The sequence below is a fragment of the Triticum urartu genome, chromosome 6, assembly GCF_003073215.2.
Source record: "Triticum urartu cultivar G1812 chromosome 6, Tu2.1, whole genome shotgun sequence".
In the NCBI taxonomy this organism is placed as follows: Eukaryota; Viridiplantae; Streptophyta; class Magnoliopsida; order Poales; family Poaceae; genus Triticum; species Triticum urartu.
This window is the reverse complement of record NC_053027.1, coordinates 156,435,856-156,455,277: the sequence shown is the minus strand read 5'-3', so window position 1 is coordinate 156,455,277 and position 19,422 is coordinate 156,435,856.

The window sequence follows — 19,422 nt, the reverse complement described above, 5'->3', positions numbered from 1 at the left end:
ATGGATCTGGATCTCACGGCATGCGAACCGAGGCGGCCGGAACAGTGCTCGCCGGAGACGCTTGAGGGCGTCAGAGTTGGGGGAGGTGGCTGGAGTTGCACCAGCGTCGAGGAGGAGGACGGCGGGGCTACGAGTGAGGTGGCCGGAGCAGGGCGGTGCGGTCGGGCGTGGTGCGGCGCTCGCCGGCGCGGGACGGGGCAGCGGAGGCAACCGGCGGCTTCGGCGGCGGAGAGGCGGCGCCGGCGTCTGGCGCGAGGAGGAAGAAGGCGGCGGGGCGCGCGGGGCAGCTCGGGCCCGGTCGGGCGACGGGAGGGCCCGGCCTGGGCTTCGCGGGCCGGCGGGGCTGAGGCGGCGATGCGGTCCCTCTCGTGACAGGTGGTGTCACCTGGTTGGTCGGCGGCGGCGGGCGGACACGTCCGATCCACTCCGGACGTGTCCGGCGGCGCGGGGAGCGGAGAGACTAGGGTTTCGGGAAGAAGATCCGGGAATTGGAAATGGGGGTCTATTTATAGAGGTAGAGGGAGCTAGGAAGCTCCAAATGAGGTGCGGTTTGCAGCCACGCGATCGTGATTGAATGCTCTAGATAATGGAAGGGGTTTAGGTGGGTTTTTGGGCCACTTTGGAGGGTGTTGGACTGCAACACTCACGAGGCCTTTTCGGTCCCTCGGTTAACCGTTGGAGTATCAAACGAAGTCCAAATGGTACGAAACTTGACATGCGGTCTACCGGTAGTAAACCAAGGCCGCATGGCAAGTCCCGGTCCAATTCGGAAACGTTTAACACCCGCACATGAAAAGAGGTAGAAAGGGACACCGGGTGACATAGGAGCGCCGGAATGCAAAATGGACAACGGACAAAATGCTCGAATGCATGAGACGAACACGTATGCAAATGCAATGCACATGATGACATGATATGAGATGCACGACAAAGACAAAACACACGGAGACAAAAACCTGACACCGAGGAAATAAAATAACTTAGTGCCGGAAACGGCAAGAGTTGGAGTACAAATAAGGTAAATTACATTCGGGGTGTTACATTGCGGAAATGCAATGATGGGTTTTGCGAGTAGGCAATGCAGAAATGGAGGGTAAGGTGGTGGACTATACAAGGTGTCGCAGTTGGAAGCACAGTCCCTAAGTAGCTGAAACACCTTAGGAGACACAACTCACAACACAAACAAAATTGGGTTAAGTTGGGGTGGCGGAAGTGTATGGTGGGTAAGCCTATGCGGAAGTGGTGGTGGTGGTTGATGAAGAAGCAACCGTCCCTAAGTAGCCAAAACACCTTAGGAGACTCAAGTCACTACTCAAACAACCTCAAATGCTATGGGGATCAAAATGGGTTAGGTTGCGGAAGTCAGTGGTGGTGTAGCGGATGATATGGTGGAAGGCCTAGGCAAAGATGCCAAAATTCCAAAATGGGTTAGGTTCCGGAAAAGTCAATCGAGAGGGGATGGATCTGGATCTGGATCTCACGGCACGTGAATCGAGGCGGCCGAAACAGTGCTTGCCGGAGACGCTTGAGGGCGCCGGAGTTGGGGGAGGTGGCCGGAGTTGCACCGGCGTCGAGGAGGAGGACGGCGGGGCTGCGGGTGAGGTGGCCGGAGCAGGGCGGTGCGGTCGGGCGCGGTGCGGCGCTCGCTGGCGCGGAACGGGGCGGCGGTGGCGACCGGCGGAGAGGCGGCGCCGGCGTCGGGCGCCAGGAGGAAGAGGGCGGCGGGGCGAGCGGGGCAGCTCGGGCCTGGTCGGGCGACGGGAGGGCCCGGCCTGGGCCTCACGGGCCGGCGGGGCTGAGGCGGCGATGCGGTCCCTCCCGGGACAGGTGGCGGCGGCGGGCGGACACGTCCGATCCGCTCCGGACGTGTCCGACGGCGCGGGGAGTGGAGAGACTAGGGTTTCGGAAAGAAGATCCGGGAATTGGAAATGGGGGTCTATTTATAGAGGTAGAGGGATCTAGGAAGCTCCAGATGAGGTGCAGTTTGCGGCCACACGATTGTGATCAAACGCTCTAGATGATGGAAGGGGTTTAGGTGGGTTTTTGGGCCACTTTGGAGGGGTGTTGGGCTGCAACACACACGAGGCCTTTTCGGTCCCTCGGTTAACCGTTGGAGTATTAAACGAAGTCCAAATGGTACGAAACTTGACAGGCGGTCTACTGGTAGTAAACCAAGGCCGCATGGAAAGTCTCGGTCCAATCCAGAAACGTTTAACACCGCACACGAAAAGAGGTAGAAAGGGACACCGGGTGACATAGGAGCGCCGGAATGCAAAACGGACAACGGGCAAAATGCTCGAATGTATGAGACGAAAACGTATGCAAATGCAATTCACATGATGACATGATATGAGATGCATGACAAAGACAAAACACACGGAGACAAAAACCCGACACCGAGGAAATAAAATAACTTAGTGCCGGAAACGACAAGAGTTGGAGTACAAATAAGGTAAATTACATCCGGGGTGTTACAACACTCCACCACTACGAAAGGATCTCGTCCCGAGATCTAGGACTGGAAAAACTCCGGGTACTCAGAACGGAGGTGATCCTCGCGTTCCCAGGTGGCTTCACGGTCGGAATGATGTGACCACTTGACTTTGAGGAATTTGATAGACTTGTTGCGAGTCTTGTACTCAGTTTCTTAAAGAATAGCAACTGGGTGCTCATGATAAGACAGGTCTTCTTGGAGATCAATGTCTTCGAAGTTGACGGTGCGGTCAGGGGTCTTGAAGCACTTGCGGAGTCGAGAGACATGAAACACGGCGTGCACGTTTGCAAAGTTGGAGGGAAGCTCAAGTTGATAGGCGAGATCGCCTCTCTTGCTGACGATCTTGAAAGGACCCACATATCTAGGGGAAAGCTTCCCTTTGATACCGAAGCGACGAGTACCTTTCATTGGAGAGACGCGGAGGTAAACATGGTCTCCGATCTCGAAAGCCAAGTCACGATGCTTACTATCATAGTAACTCTTCTAGCGCGATTGACCGGCTTTGAGATTATCACGAATGACTTTGCACATCTCTTATGCCTCTGTGATCAAGTCATTGCCAAGAAGTTGACGTTCACCAGTCTCTGACCAGTTAAGAGGAGTACGACAATTCCTGCCATGAAGAATTTCAAATGGGGCCTTGCCTGAACTTGCTTGAAAGCTGTTGTTGTAGGAGAACTCGGCATATGGAAGACAATCTTCCCACTTCATACCGAAAGAGATGACGCAAGCCCTGAGCATACCTTCAAGAATCTGATTGACACGCTCGACTTGGCCACTAGTTTGGGGATGAAAAGCTGTGCTGAAATGGATGTTGGTGCCCATGGCCTTCTGAAAAGAATCCCAAAACTTTGAGGTGAAGATGCTACCATGATCTGAATAAATCAACTGCGGAATGCCATGCAGAGAGACAATCCGGGAAGTATATAGCTCTGCCAATTGAGCTGCTGTGATAGATTCTTTGATAGGAAGGAAATGAGCCACTTTAGTGAGTTTGTCGATGACAACGAAGATAGCATCATTGCCACGCTTGGACTTTGGAAATCCCATCACGAAGTCCATCTCAATGTGGTCAAACTTCCATTCTGGAATGGCAAGAGGTTGGAGGAGACCAGCTGGTCGTTGGTGTTCTGCCTTCACTCTTCTGCAGACATCACATTTATTCACGAACTGAGCAATCTCGCGCTTCATTCGAGTCCACCAATACGACTGCTTGAGGTCATGGTACATCTTTGTACTTCTAGGGTGGATAGAGAGGAGTGAATTGCGAGCCTCGTTCATAATGACTTTACGAAGGTCACCTTTAGGCACAACAATGCGATCCTCGAAGAATAGAGTATCCTTGTCATCAAGGCGATAGCACTTGTACTTGGGTTGGCTCTTAGCAATCCCAATATTCACCTTCTTCACCATAGCATCAAGAAGTTGAGCCTCACGAATCTAATCTTCCAAAGTAGGAGAGACTTGAAGGTTGGCCAGAAATCCTTGAGGAACAACTTGCAGATTGAGTTTGCGGAAAGCTTCACAAAGCTCGGGTTGGTAAGGCTTGAGAATCAGACTGTTGCAGTAAGCCTTCCTTCTCAATGCGTCAGCAATTACATGAGCCTTGCCTGGAGTATATTCGATGCTCGGATTATACTCTTGAATCATTTCGACCCAACGAGTCTGCCTGAGGTTGAGATTAGGCTGAGTGAAGATGTACTTGAGACTCTTGTGGTCAGTGAAGATGTCCACTTTTCTTCCCAATAAGAGATGTCTCCAAGTTAAAAGAGCATGCACAACTGCCGCCAACTCGAGTTCATGAGTGGGGTAGTTCTTTTCATTGGGCTTCAATTGACGAGAGGTATAAGCCACAACTTTCTTCTCTTGCATCAACACTGCACCAAGATCTTGAAGGGAAGCATCACAAAAGACCTCAAACGGTTTGGATTCATCGGGAGGAGTCAGAACTGGAGCAATGACTAGCTTCTCTTTCAGGGTGTTGAAAGCGATGTCACATTCAGGAGACCAAACGTACTTCACATGCTTCTGGAGAAGGTTGGAAAGAGGCTTCGCGATCTTAGAGAAGTTCTCAATGAACCTTCGACAATAGCTTGCGAGACCAAGGAAGCTGCGGAGTTGTTTCACGTTCTGAGGTGGTTCCCAATTCACAATTGCAGACACCTTCTCAGGATTTATAGCAATGCCCTTGGCCGAGATGATATGCCCAAGGTAGAGAACCTCATCGAGCCAAAACTCGCACTTTGAAAACTTGGCATAGAACTGATGTTCTCTGAGCTTATCCAGCACCAAACGCAAGTGCTTGGCATGATCTTCCTTATTCTTGGAAAAGACCAAAATGTCATCGAGGTAGACCAAGACGAAGTCATTTGTGTAGGCGTTGAAGATGAAATTCATCATCCGAGAGAATGTTGGCAGAGCGTTGACGAGGCCAAAAGACATGATAGTGTATTCATATGAACCATAGCTTGTTCTGAATGCTGTCTTAGGGATATCTTTCTCACGAATGAGAATCTAGTGATAGCCCATACGAAGATCAAGCTTGGAGAATACTTGAGCACCTTTGAGTTGTTCAAACAGCTCGTTGATATTGGGAAGTGGGTACTTGTTCTTTATAGTATTTTTGTTCAATGGACTGTAGTCGACGCAGAGTCGGTCTGTTCCATCCTTCTTCTTCACAAAAAGAACTCCACGACCCCACGGAGAAGAACTAGGTCGGATGAGACCCATTCGCTCTTGAATATCGAGTTGTTTCTTCAGCTCCTTCAACTCTTCAGGTCCAAGCTTGTAAGGAAGTTTGCAAACAGGTTCCATGCCAGGCTCAAGATCGATGACGAATTCAACTGGCCGGTGCGGAGGCATTCCTGGAAGCTCTTCTGGAAAGATGTCTTGATATTCGCAAACAACTGGAATCTGAGAGATGGCATCCAGCTCGCCCTTCTCATTGAGAGAAAACAGTCGAATGGTATCGTCATTAGCGGCAAAGACGATTACATCCTCAGACGAATGAGTCAATTGAATCTGCCTGGCAGCACAATTAAGCTGAGCCTTGTGCTTAGAAAGCCAGTCCATTCCAAGAATAAGATCAATATCCGAGTTACCAAGGACCATTGGGGAAGCCAGAAACTTGAAGTCGCCCATCATGATAGAAACATCCGGGACTATTGAGGTAGCCCTCATAGACTTGGCCGGAGAAACCACTCCCATAGGTTTACCCAACATTTCCGAAATGAAGTCATGCTTTGAAACAAATGATCTTGACATGAAACAATGTGATGCACCAGTATCAAAAATGACTTTTGCAGGAGTAGAGTTAACTGGAAAGTTACCAATAATCACATATGACGAGTCCTCTGCCTGAGCTGCGTTCAACAAGTTGACCTTGGCGTGCTTGGGGTTATGCTTGACCACTGCGGTACTGACAGATCTCACAGGAGGAGGAGGAGGAGGAAGACGCCTCTGATTGAAGCATTTGTTGGCATAGTGACCCTTCTGTTGGCACTTTTTGCACATGACCTCTGAAAGCGGACGGTGATACGAAGCACTTGATCTTGGAGCTTGAGACGAAGTCTTGTTCTGAAAGCCTGGGTTGGGGGGGGGGGAAGATCCACTGCCACCTTTGCTCTTCTGCTAATAAGGCTGACGGAACGGAGGAGGAGGCAGCCAATACTTTTGCTGCTTAGCCACTTGAGTTGAGGAAGAAGGAGTTGCATCTCTAACTCGCTTCTTGGAAGCATCGCACTTGAGTTGGGCAGCCACTTGCTTCATTGCCATGTTGTAAAACTTATCGTACTTCTTCGGCTCAAAAAGGACGAGAACTAGTTGGAGTTCTTCTCTGAGACCACCCCTGAACTGGTATATCATGCTCTTCTCGTCAGGGACGTCTTGCTTAGCGAAACGGGCGAGCTTCTGAAACATGATGTTGTGCTGGTAAACAGACAAAGAGCCTTGATTCAGGTTGCGGAATTCCTCACGCCTGCTTTCAACAACACTCTGAGGAATGTGATGAGCTTTGAAGTCTTGACGGAATTCATCCCAGGTAATCACACGGCCTCCTCTGGAATCTTTGTATTGCTGAAACAATTCCGCAGCTTGGTCTTTGAGTTGGAAGGAGGCAAACTTGACAAAGTCCTCAGGCCTGACGTTGCTGCACTCGAAATGCTTGTATATATCCACGAGCCAATCATCAGCGTCTGAGGCCTCGACACAGTTGCTGAAGGTCTTTGGCTGGTTAGCGAGGAACTGGTTGAGTGTAGCAAACTGGTTCTGATTGTTGCCATGGCCTTGGTTGCGCTCTTGCAGAATTTGCAAGATCAGCTGCGTGTTTGCATTGGTAGCAGCCATCATAGCTTGCCATGACTCCGGAGGTGGAGGTGGTGGTGGCGGATCCTGATTCTGATTCTGACCCTTAGCAGGAGCCATCCTGAAGAGGGTGACATCTGTTAGCATCTTGACAGACAAATATTCAAGCTGAATCAAACGGATTGAAATTGCAACATAAAGTCTTCACATGCGAACAAAATGAATGAATGCATTCCAATTGAAATGGTCACATTTCCATAAATTGAGAAGCCACTTAGATAGAGGTAGAATAATAAAACAAACAAGGTACGGACAAGAGCAAATACTTGGTGAGGATTACCCAATCCCAAACCAAATATCCGCGGAAGAAGAACTAGAGCTACATGAATTCCCACCTATGAAACTCCTGAACCTTTCCGGTTATGCAATCAGGTGTTAGGGATACAGGGGAAGCATAATATCTCACCCTGTAAGTGCATCTAGTGCCCCTTAGTGATTTTGGTGTATTGAAGACTTATAGGTTAAGGGACTAATGCGTTTGTGAGTGTACACAGGTTTATAAGTCTATGAGGAGTTTGATATTTACAGAGAAAGCCGACCCCTAAAAATGAAGTTCTTCGACTGAAGACTTTGGATCTCTGAAGACTTTGAAAGTGAAAAAATTGGTGTGATCATGAAGACTTGGTATTCATTCGAGGAACATGAAGCGTGAAGACTTTTGTTTTCGTTGTTTCATTTTCTCTTTCTTGATTCATAGGAAACACCGTACTGTTAAAGGGGGTCGAGGAAATACTAAGGAAAAATTTCCAAGTGATGCTCAACTCAAAATCCTACACCTACGAATCCCTTCGAGTGAAGCCATTGGAAATCTCATACAGTTCAGTCAATTTCTTCAGTGACAGAGACGAAGTTCTTCTGGTCTCTGAGGAATTTGTCCTGACTGAGGAGTTAGGAATTCGCCAGTGCGGATTGCCTACACAGTGAGGAACATGATAGCCTTGAGGATTTTGCTACTCAAATTCCAACCGTTGTTGTGCTATGCGCCAGCTGTCCCAAAATATCTATCCACCTAACGGTCATATCATTGAAGGGCATTTATGTCTTATCATGTCGGGCTGCTCCCTATACTATAAATAGCCGCCCCCTACAACCACTAGTTGGTTGGTTGCTCCGAGAGAAACTGACACTTGTCATTTGAGAGCAACCCATCCTCCGAGGACTTTGAGCGAAAATCATCAAGTGAGGAAAAACCCAAAACCCAAACACCTACAAACCCCAAGTGATTGAGCATCACTAAAGAGATTGATCTTGCGTGGATCCGACGCTTGTTACCTTTGAAGACTTTGCTTCTTCCAGACGGCTAGGTGTCATGGTCTAGAGCATCCAAGAGGAATTGTGGATCGCCAAGTGACCGAGTTTGTGAAGGTTTGGAAGTCGCCTGAAGACTTACCACGAGTGATTGGACGAGGTCTGTGTGACCTTAGTTCAAGGAGAATACGGTGAGGACTGGGTGTCCTGAGCTGCGTGTTCAGGACTGGGTGTCCGGGACTGTGTGTCCTCGAGTTTAAATACTCAGCCGCTCCAACCAGACGTACAACTGAGACAGCAGTTGGAACTGGTCTACCAAATCATTGTCTTCACCAAGCTTACTGGTTCTATTTCCTCAACTCTTTCATTTCCTCATAACTGTGTTGTGTGCTTGTTCATATCTGGGTTTGAAGACTTTGACTGAAGACTTTCTCAATTTCCTCAGTTCAATTTCTTTAGTCTATTTGTCTTCATCCTGTGTTATCCTGTGCTTACGCTTCCTGTACTCTGTGCCTGTCTTCATTTCATCATGATGACTATGCTTGTATTCTGTTATGTTTACTGTTGAGTACTTATTCCGCTGCTAGTAGTTCTTCGCTAAGGAATTTCCTCACGGGCAAATTCCTCAGTGAAGAATTTCATAAAAATTGCCTATTCACCCCCCTCTAGTCGATATAACGCACTTTCAATTGGTATCAGAGCAAGGTACTCCCTTGTTCTGTGTGATTTTGGTTTAACCGCCTGGAGTTTTAGTTATGTCGACCGCAGGTATGATCAAGGTCTCTGTTGGGTGTCCTACCTTCGATGGGACGGACTACCCGTACTGGAAGAATAAGATGCGAATGCATCTTGAAGCAATTGATAACGATCTCTGGTATGTTGTGGAAAATGGTGTTCCCTCAGTCACACCTTCTCTGAATGCTGCTGATGTGAAGAGATTCAAGCAACTCGACTCTCAAGCGAAGAATATCATATGTGGCCATCTGAGCAAAGGACAGTATGGCAGAGTGAGTGCTTTGGAGACAGCGAAGCTTATCTGGGATAGGTTGTCCAAAGTAAATGAAGGAGTCTCAACTCAGCGTGACTCTCGAGTTGATGTTCTTCGCAATCTCTTCAACCGCTTCAAAAGACTCGACAATGAAAATGTTCAACAAACCTTCGATCGCCTCACTGGCATCTCAAATGAGCTTCAAGCACTTGGTGCCACTGACATCACCGACCATGAGGTGGTGAAGAAATTGCTGAGATCGCTTGATTCCTCATTTGACACTCTGGCATTGATGATACAAGAACATGTTGATTACAAGTCACTTGATCCCGCTGATATTCTCGAAAGGCTAAATACTCATGAGTTCCAACTTGCTGAAAAAAGAGATCTCTATGGTACTAGCTATGGCAGATCACGTGCACTGAAGGCCAAGGCAGTATATGAATCCGAAGATGAAGACTCTGGTAGCAGCCTTGGTGATCCTGAAGAACTAACCCATGATCTAGCACTGCTCGTGAAGAAGTTCCAAAAGTTCTCAAGACGTGGTCGCCTTGGAAGATCCTCAAGGAGCAATGATTCCTCATCCAGTGACTACAAGAAGAGGCTCTGTCACAAATGCAAGAAACCTGGACATTTTATTCAAGAGTGTCCTCAGTGGGAAAAGGAATCAAAGAAGAAGAAATACAAGGATTACAGTTCTGATGATGCGAAGAAAAAGAAGAAATCCACAAAATCTTCATCATCAAAATCCTCAAAGTCATCATATCACAAGAAGAGCAGCTCCAAGAAGGCTAGGGCATTCATTGGCATGGAAATGGACTCTGAGGCTGAATCTGAAGAGAATGAGGAAGAGGAGACATCTAAGGAGTCCGAATCCGGAGTAGCGAGCCTAGCTCTCGCTACTGCATTCGTCAGCAAGTCTATCTTCAACACCGAAGAAAATGACCTCACCAACAATGCTGATGAAAGCGATGATGACTACGCTCCCACCTATTGCTTCATGGAAAAGGGTGCCAAGGTACTCAAATATACCTCCTCTGAATCTAGTGATGATGAATCTGATGAAAACCTTAAGCCCAGCTATTCTAAACTTGCTAAGATTGCTATAAAACAACAAAGGGCTTTAGAAAAGGTTCAAAACATGCTAGACAAAAGTGATGATATGTTGGGTGAAGAAATGGATCGCACTGAAACTTTGACTGAAAATCTTCAGAGACTTCAGTCCAAGCTTGACAATCTTCAAAGTCATCATAACACTCTCTTATCGGATCATGAGAAGCTTTCTTATGAATTTCTTCAAAGAAAGCAAGACCTTGAGAAGTTAAGAGTGAGTTATGAAGATCTTCAGAAGGAGCGCGATTCATTACTTGCTCAACAAATCGGTGCTTCTCAGGAAGAATTTGTTCCTCCATGTTTGAAATGCATTGAACGTGAATCTGCTAATTCTTCACCTGAATGTTCAAATGCTGCTAATGGTTCAAATTCTTCACATGCCTCTGCTATTACTAATTCCTCATCTGAGGACATTGCTAGTATCACTGATGATGTAGGGCTGAAGGGATTGTACATGACAGGCATGTACAAAAGCTTCAAAGGGCATCAGACTCTTTGTGATCTGCTTAAAAGCAGATCCTCAACAGGAACCCTAGGAAAGAGGGTATTGCCTTTGAGAGGAAACTCAATGCTGATGGTACATATTGGAAGCCTGAGCAGTACCCCAAAACTACATGGTTTGTTGCAAAGGGACCTCCAGTTGATCCATCTAACCTATCTGGATATGCATGTGAATCTCCTCATTCTGATGATGAGTCATTTGACTCCAACTACAAACTATTCAAAAATCAGAATGGTGAAGTATTTGCTAGATATGTTGGCACTAACTGCAGGAACAGTCCCCCTATGAAGAAAATTTGGGTTCCCAAAAGATGCCTTGAAAATCTTTAGGTGAATGTCATCATGACGCCACCTGTGAAGAATAGGAACCCTAGATCAAATTCTTCATATGGACCAAATTCTTCATATGGATCCAAGTCCTCATACGGACCAAACTCCTCACGTGGATCAAATTCCTCAAAAGGATCAAAGTCCTCATATGAACATCATCGTACTAACCCGTCTGTTTCACAGGGAAGATCTAAGGATTATGGATATGTGCATTATTCTTCAAATTATTATGTCCATAAGTCCTCGAAGAATTTCTCTGCTTACTCTTATGCTTATTCTAACCCCTCTTATGTGAAACGAAATGGACTGGCTTCTATGCCATCCTTCTCATATGGAGCTCGCAGAATGATGAACTCTTTGCCACCCCTTCAGATGTGGGTGGTGAAGAAAAAGAACTAATCTCTTCTGCAGGGTCAGGTATCCAGACGTACGTAATCGTCTAAAGAATTTGCTGGAGACCTGAGTATGCCTGATAGGACGCAGGCTAATCATGAAGAAATGAACTTTCATTTCTCACGTCCTCATATTGCTTTATCTGTTCTTTTACTTGATGAAATTGATCTGATGAATTGATGTCATAGTCTTCACTGATGAAGTATATGAGTTTGTAAGCTGCACTAATTCATCTGCAGGATGATCAACCCAAAGCCACTGAGTGGGTCCTCGATAGTGGATGTACAAACCACATGACTGGTGACAAGAATCTATTGATGGATGCTCCATTATCTCCGTCGCATCTGAAGCATATCATCTTTGCTGACAAAGGCAAAAGTCAGGTATTGGGTCTAGGTAAGGTTGCGATCACAAAGGATCGACACATGGACAAAGTCATGCTTGTTGAGTCCTTAGGATACAACCTTATGTTTGTCTCAATGCTTTGTGATCTTGGTATGGTTGTTGTCTTTGGCAAGTACTGTTGTGTTGTGGTTATGGAAGCTGACAATTCCAGAGTCTTCGAAGGCTTTAGGAGAGGAGACCTGTATATTGTTGATTTCTCTACAGGACCACAACCAACCGTGTGCTTACTTGCAAAAGCTTCAGAAGGCTGGCTCTGGCATCGACGACTTGGTTATGCAGGCATGAGGAATTTGCACACGCTTGCGAGGAAGAAGCATGTCATTGGCATTGAGAATGTCAAATTCCTCAAGGATCACTTATGTGGAGCCTGTGAAGCTGGGAAGATGACGAAGGCCAAGCATCCAGAAAAGACTATCATGACCACTACTCGCCCATTTGAATTGCTTCACATGGATCTCTTCGGTCCTAATCATTATTCTGCGAATTCAAATGAAGCATCTCAATATTGCTTTGTTATTGTTGATGATTACTCTCATTACACATGGGTACACCTTGTTACTTACAAACATGAAGTGTAGGAAGTCTTCAAACGATTTTCCTCGAGGGCTTCAACCAACTTTGGTGTGAAGATCAAGCACATCAGAAGTGACAATGGCACTGAGTTCAAGAATTCTGGTCTCGATGACTATCTTGATGAACTTGGTATTATTCATGAGTTATCTGCTCCTTATACTCCTCAGCAGAACGGCGTCGTGGAGCGCAAGAATAGGACTCTTGCTGAGATGGCTCGCACTATGCTTGATGAATACAAAACGCCTCGTCATTTCTGGACTGAGGCAATTGATACTGCGTGCCACATCATCAACAGAGTATATCTTCACAAATTCTTCAAGAAGACTACCTATGAACTCCTCACTAATAAGAAACCCAATGTAAGTTATTTCAAAGTCTTCAGTGCTAAATGTTGGATTAGAGATCCTCATCACAACTCAAAATTTGCACCAAAAGCACATGAAGGTTTTATGCTTGGTTACGGAAAGGACTCGCACACCTACAGAGTCTTCAACAACGTTCTTCACAAGGTTGTTGAAACTGTAGATGTGAGGTTCGATGAAACTAATGGCTCGCAAAGAGAGCACCTAACTACTGTGATAGATGAACCAGCACCTGAGGAAACTATCAAGTTCAAGGCTACTGAGGATGTCATTCCTACTGAAGAATCTGCTGAAGAATTCATTCCAGAACATGAAGAACGTCGAGCTAATGCACCTGAAGAAAATGCTGAAGAAAATGGTGCTGAAGAAAACGGTGATCAAATTCTTCAACGGCAACCAGCTCATCCTCGCATTGCAAAAGAAGTGCAAGTTGAAAAGATCATCAATGACATCAAAGCGCCAGGTCCTCTCACACACTCAAAAGCTTCACATTTGTCTAACTTTTGTGGGCACTATGCTTTTGTCTCTATTACAGAGCCCACTAAGGTAGATGAAGCATTTCTGGAGCCTGGGTGGATTCAGGCCATGCAAGAAGAATTACATCAGTTCGAGCTCAACAATGTCTGGGAACTGGTCAAACGTCCAGATCCCCGCAAGCACAATAGCATCGGCACAAAGTGGATCTACCGCAACAAGCAAGATGAAAATGGCCTTGTGGTGAGGAATAAGGCACAGCTTGTAGCTCAAGGCTACACACAGGTTGAAGGAATTGATTTCGATGAAACTTTTGCACCTGTTGCTAGGCTTGAGGCTATTCGCATATTACTTGCTTATGCTAACCATCATGATATCACTTTATATCAAATGGATGTGAAAAGTGCATTCCTCAATGGTCAGCTTGATGAAGAAGTATATGTTGCTCAACCCCCAGGTTTTGAAGATCCAAAGAATCCTGACAAAGTCTTCAGACTCAACAAGGCCCTCTATGGCCTCAAGAAGGCCCCACGGGCGTGGTATGATAATTTGAAGGAATTTCTCATGACGAAAGGCTTCAAACCCTGTTCACTCGACCCTATCCTTTTCACTAAATCTTATGATGGTGAATTGTTTGTGTGCCAAATATATGTTGATGATATTATCTTTGGCTGTACTAACCAACATTATAGTGATGAATTTGCCTATATGATGAGTAAAGAATATGAAATGTCTATGATGGGAGAGTTGAAATTCTTCTTAGGTCTTCAAATTCGTCAACAACGCAATGGCATATTCATATCTCAGGAGAAATACCTCAAGGATGTACTGAGGAAATTCGGCATGCAAGATTGCAAAGGCGTCAAAATTCCTATGCCCACAAATGGCCATCTGTGCACTGATGAAAATGGTATTGACTTCGATCATAAGGTATACCGCTCCATGATTGGTTCTTTATTGTACTTATGTGCATCTAGGCCAGATATAATATTTAGTGTTTGCATGTGTGCCCGATTTCAAGCTACACCGAAGGAATCACACCATAAGGTTGTGAAGCATATTCTTCGATATCTAGCTCACACACCAACACTTGGATTATGGTACCCCAAGGGCTCGGCTTTTGATCTCATTGGATATTCTGACTCTTACTATGCTGGTGATCGTGTGGACCGCAAGTCAACATCTGGTACATGTCATTTCCTCGGACGATCTTTGGTTTGTTGGTCCTCGAAGAAATAGAACTGCATATCACTATCTACTGCTAAAGCTGAGTATATTGCCGCTGGTTCTTGTTGTGCCCAATTGCTATGGATGAAGCAAACTCTCAAGGACTACGGCATCAACGTGAAGAATGTGCCTCTCTAGTGTGACAATGAGAGTGCCATCAAGATTTCTCACAACCCAGTTCAGCACTCGAAGACAAAGCACATTCAGATTCGTCATCATTTTCTTCGTGATCATGTGTTGAAGGGCGACATTTCTATTGAGCATGTGAAGACTGAAGAACAGCTAGCCGATATCTTCATAAAGCCCTTGGATGAGAAGAGATTTAGCAAGTTGCGGTATGAGCTAAATATCCTAGAATCTTCGAATGTTCTTTGAAAAGGACACTCATCCTAACACTTATGCAAAATTGATGACTTAGATGTGCAACACATGAAGAAACGTTTTTCTTCAATTCAATGAAGAACAACACTCTTAGTGTGAAGAAATTAACGAAGAATTTGATTCTCAGAACCCTACGATAATTGTACGCGGTGTCTGAAATCATCATTCTTATACGGTGGGTCATGCCACCACCAAAAGTTGAAATTCCTCAATTATTCATATTCTTCAACTTTGCATTGTATTCACTATTTCCTTCGTTTTTATTCATTGGCTAATATATATAAGTTTATGTCCTCTACAGCATTCACTTATTGCTAATTCTTCAAGTTGGTTTTTCTGCTAAGTGAATGTGATCGGACCCTTCCCCCTCTATGCTATACTCAACCCAAACTATTCACAAATTCTTCATGTGCGTTCTATTTGAAACTCGTTCAAAATCTTCACTGTGTCCTTGTCAGCTGAAGAAATTGCGAACGGAACTTTAAAACCTATCTTATCTAAATTTTTCGGCTTTGCCGCTCAAACCGTTCTGCATCCCACGTTATACTTATCCACTCACCCACGATCTAACACGATCTCCACCTCTCACTACGTGGGTGACACATGTCAAGCGAATGAGAAGGGTCAGGGGCACGTTCGTCCAATTTCTTCGGGCGAGCAGTTTTTTTCACCGTGGCTATAAATACCCCTCCGTCCCTTCCTCACTTCTTTTACTCCGCTCGACCTCTCTCTCCAACTCGAGCTTCTCAAACCCTAGCACCGCCGCTACTTCATCGCCGCCGGTGAGGAAGAGCTTCACTGCCTCGACCTCGTCACCGACGTACTCACGCCGACCGCGGAAATCTTCACTCCGCCGCCGCCGTAGCCGTCTTCCTCGGCCGAGTTAGGGCGTGGAAGATCTACACAGACGAACTTCATCTCTACACCTCATTTTTCGTCGTGTTCTTCGTCCAGGGTAGTTAAAAGTTACTTTTATTGCCCTTGTTGATTCGAATGATTATCTACAAAATCTTCAAAGGTGTTTTTCTTCATAGTTTCACACACTAAACACCTCACAAGTCATCTGCTCTTGATTCATTTCTCTAAGCATCATTTTTCTTCAAGATTCCTCAATTGTGTGGATCTTCGATCTATACAACTCTGGAACCTAAGACAAAGAACACTTAGTGAAATTCTTCAAGACATCTGGTCAAATTCCTCAAACTTGTTCTTTTTGAAAAACCCTCTGAGAACGCATATGACCTATCCAAATTCCTCGCAACTATACTCTGTTCATAGGTACACATGTCAGCTGTTGAATCACTAGGTTCTCATCAACTTAACTCATTTGCAGCGTTCCTCAAAGAAAAGTTGCATACTTCTTCAGAGAATTCAATTGTTCAAATTCCTCAACTGAAGAAAATGGCTGATGGTAAAAGGCCACAGAAAGGAGGAAAGAAGCCTGAGGTCATGACTGCCTTTGAGATTCCTGAGGACATATACAAAGATTACTGCACTCCTGATGAGGCCAAGTTTGGAAAAGAGGACAAAAATCAGCGCAAGGTGCGCATACAGAGGATAGAAAGGAGATGGGCAAGAGAGTGGAGGGAGTACAGGTATGTAACTCCAAAGTGCATGAAGAAATTCGCACTCAATCCTCCATGCCCAAGAGCTCCATTGGCACCTGGCCAAATCGCTGATCCCACCAGCCTCAAGCGCGGTGAGGACTATCCTAATGAATGGGCCAAGCGCCAAGCCAAGTTGGCTAAGTGAGCCAAAGAAGCAGTGAGGAAATTCAATGAAGACTCTGCTGCTGCTGCTGCCTCTGCTGGGGCCTTTGTTGTCAAGCCAAAGAAGGCTATGTCAAAGAAGCCTGCGCAAAAGCCAAGTGCTTCACCAACAATGCCCTCAAGGCCAAGTTCCTCAGCAATGCCCTCATGGCCAGAATCCTCAAAGCCCTCACGGCCAATTCCTCATGCTTCTCCTGTTCCTCCAAAGTCCTCAGCTCCTCCGCCAAAGCCCTCAGATGTTCCGACTAAATCCTCAGCACCTGTGCATCTCGCCTCGTGCCAAAGGACTGCAGGCATCTCCATTTGTAACGCCCTCAATGCGGCTATAGCTCCCACGTGTCGAGGCACAACTTAGAGACATAACCGCATTGAAAGCAATGTCGCAAGTTAGGAAATCTTCACAACATCCCATGTAATATAGATAATAAAAGGGGAGATACATAGTTGGCTTACACTCGCCACATCAATCAAAGTACATAAATAGCATTACAACATTCAAACACTCATGGCCCGACTACGGCGCCAAAATAAAAGATAACCCAACATGCGACACGGTCCCGATCACCCCAACTGGGCACCACTACTGATCATCAGGAAAGACACGTAGTAACGGCGTGAGTCCTCGTCGAACTCCCACTTGAGCTCAAGCGCATCATCTGGAACGGAATCATCAGGCCCTGCATCTGGTTTGGAAGTAATCTGTGAGCCACAGGGACTCAGCAATCTCGCACCCTCGCGATCAAGACTATTTAAGCTTATAGGTAAGGGGCAAGGTAAAATATATGTGGAGCTGCAGCAAGCGACTAGCATATATGGTGGCTAACCTGTTCGCAAAAGAGAGCGAGAAGAGGAGGCAAAGCGCGAACGAATAACTAGAGGACATCCTGCGGCAAGCATTACTCCAACACCGTGTTCACTTCCCGGACTCCGCCGAGAAGAGACCATCACGGTAACTCACACTGTTGATTCATTTAGGTTCAAATTGTCTACAACCGGACATTAACAAATTCCCATCTGCCCATAACCGCGGGCACGGCTTTCGAAAGTTCAAATCCCTGCAGGGGAGTCCCAACTTAGCCCATGACAAGCTCTCATGGTCAACGAAGGAATAGACCTCCTCCCGAGACATTCCGATCAGACTCGGCATCCCGGTTCTACAAGACACTTCGACAAGTTAAAACCAATCCAGCAACACTGCCCGAATGTGCCGACAAATCCCGATAGGAGCTGCACATATCTCGTTCTCAGGGCACACTCAGATGAGACATCCTACGAGTAAAACCAACCCTCAAGTTGCCCCGAGGTGGCCCCGCAGTCTACTCGGTCGGACCAACACTCAGAGGAGCACTGGCCCGGGGGGGTTTAAATAAGATGACCCTCGGGCTCCGGAAACCCAAGGGAAAAAGAGGCTAGGTGGCAAATGGTAAAACCAAGGTTGGGCATTGCTGGAAAAGCTTTAATCAAGGCGAACTATCAAGGGGTTCCCATTATCACCCAACCGCGTAAGGAACGCAAAATCCGGGAACATAACACCGATATGACGGAAACTAGGGCGGCAAGAGTGGAACAAAACACTAGGCATAAGGCCGAGCCTTCCACCCTTTACCAAGTATATAGATGCATTAAGATAACAAGATAATATAATGATATCCCAACAAGTAAATAATGTTCCAACAAGGAACGGCCTCCAATCTTCACCTGCAACTAACAACGCTATAAGAGGGGCTAAGCAAAGCGGTAACATAGCCAATCAACGGTTCGCTAGGACATGGTGGGTTAGAGGTTTGACATGGCAATTTGGGAGGCATGATGAGCAAGTGGTAGGCATCGTAGCATAGGCATAGCAAAAGAGCGAGCATCTAGCAAAGCAAAGATAGTAGTGATTTCGAGGGTATGATCATCTTGCCTGCAAAGTTGTCAAAGTTGCCTAGATCCTCAAAAGCAAACTCAACGGGCTCCTCATTAGAGAACTCGTCTCCCGGCTCTACCCAAACAAGACAAACAAGCAACAAGGACACAATCAACCACGTGCAAGGCTCAAACAATATGATGCAAAGATGGTATGCTATGCGGGATGCAATATGTGATGCATATGCAAGATTTGACAAGGAATGCATGAACCTGGCCTCAACTTGGAAATCCAAGTGTGCCACTGGAAACATGAGATGAAATCGCTTGAAAACGATATAAAGAACGCCGGAATCGGAGTTACGGTTTGGGAATGGCAAGCAATTCAAATATGACCACGTTCTGCGATTTACAGCAAGTAGCCATCTAAATGCAACAAGATGAACATGCTACAGCACCCAAACATGGCATCAAAATAAATGGCAGGGATCCATTCATTATGCTTAACAAAAGACTAGCACTGAGCTACGTCCAATTCATCCATTAACAGACTCAAACAAGCATGGCAAAAATGCATTTGGTAAACAGATTTCAGACTTAGTGAAATTAACACTTGTCTGGAATTTCAGATCAGATAGCACACTTTGGAGCATGAAAACTATATGCTACAGGACCTGAACATGGCAAAGTAAAGCATAGCATGGAGCTACTCAAAGAGCTTAACAAAAGTCCCTTAGTGACCTTGAGCCAAAAGGGATCAGAAAATACATTTGCAAGCATGTGAACATGGCAAAAACATCATCAGTTCTCAGACTTAGTGAAAACTGGAGCATGCTGAAACAGATATCAAGTAGGCATGTTTACGAGCTCGATGCACTCACTACAGAGCAAGTCATGACAATCTAAGCATACACCCATAAAGAATACACAAAATACAAGCTAGACATGGCGAGA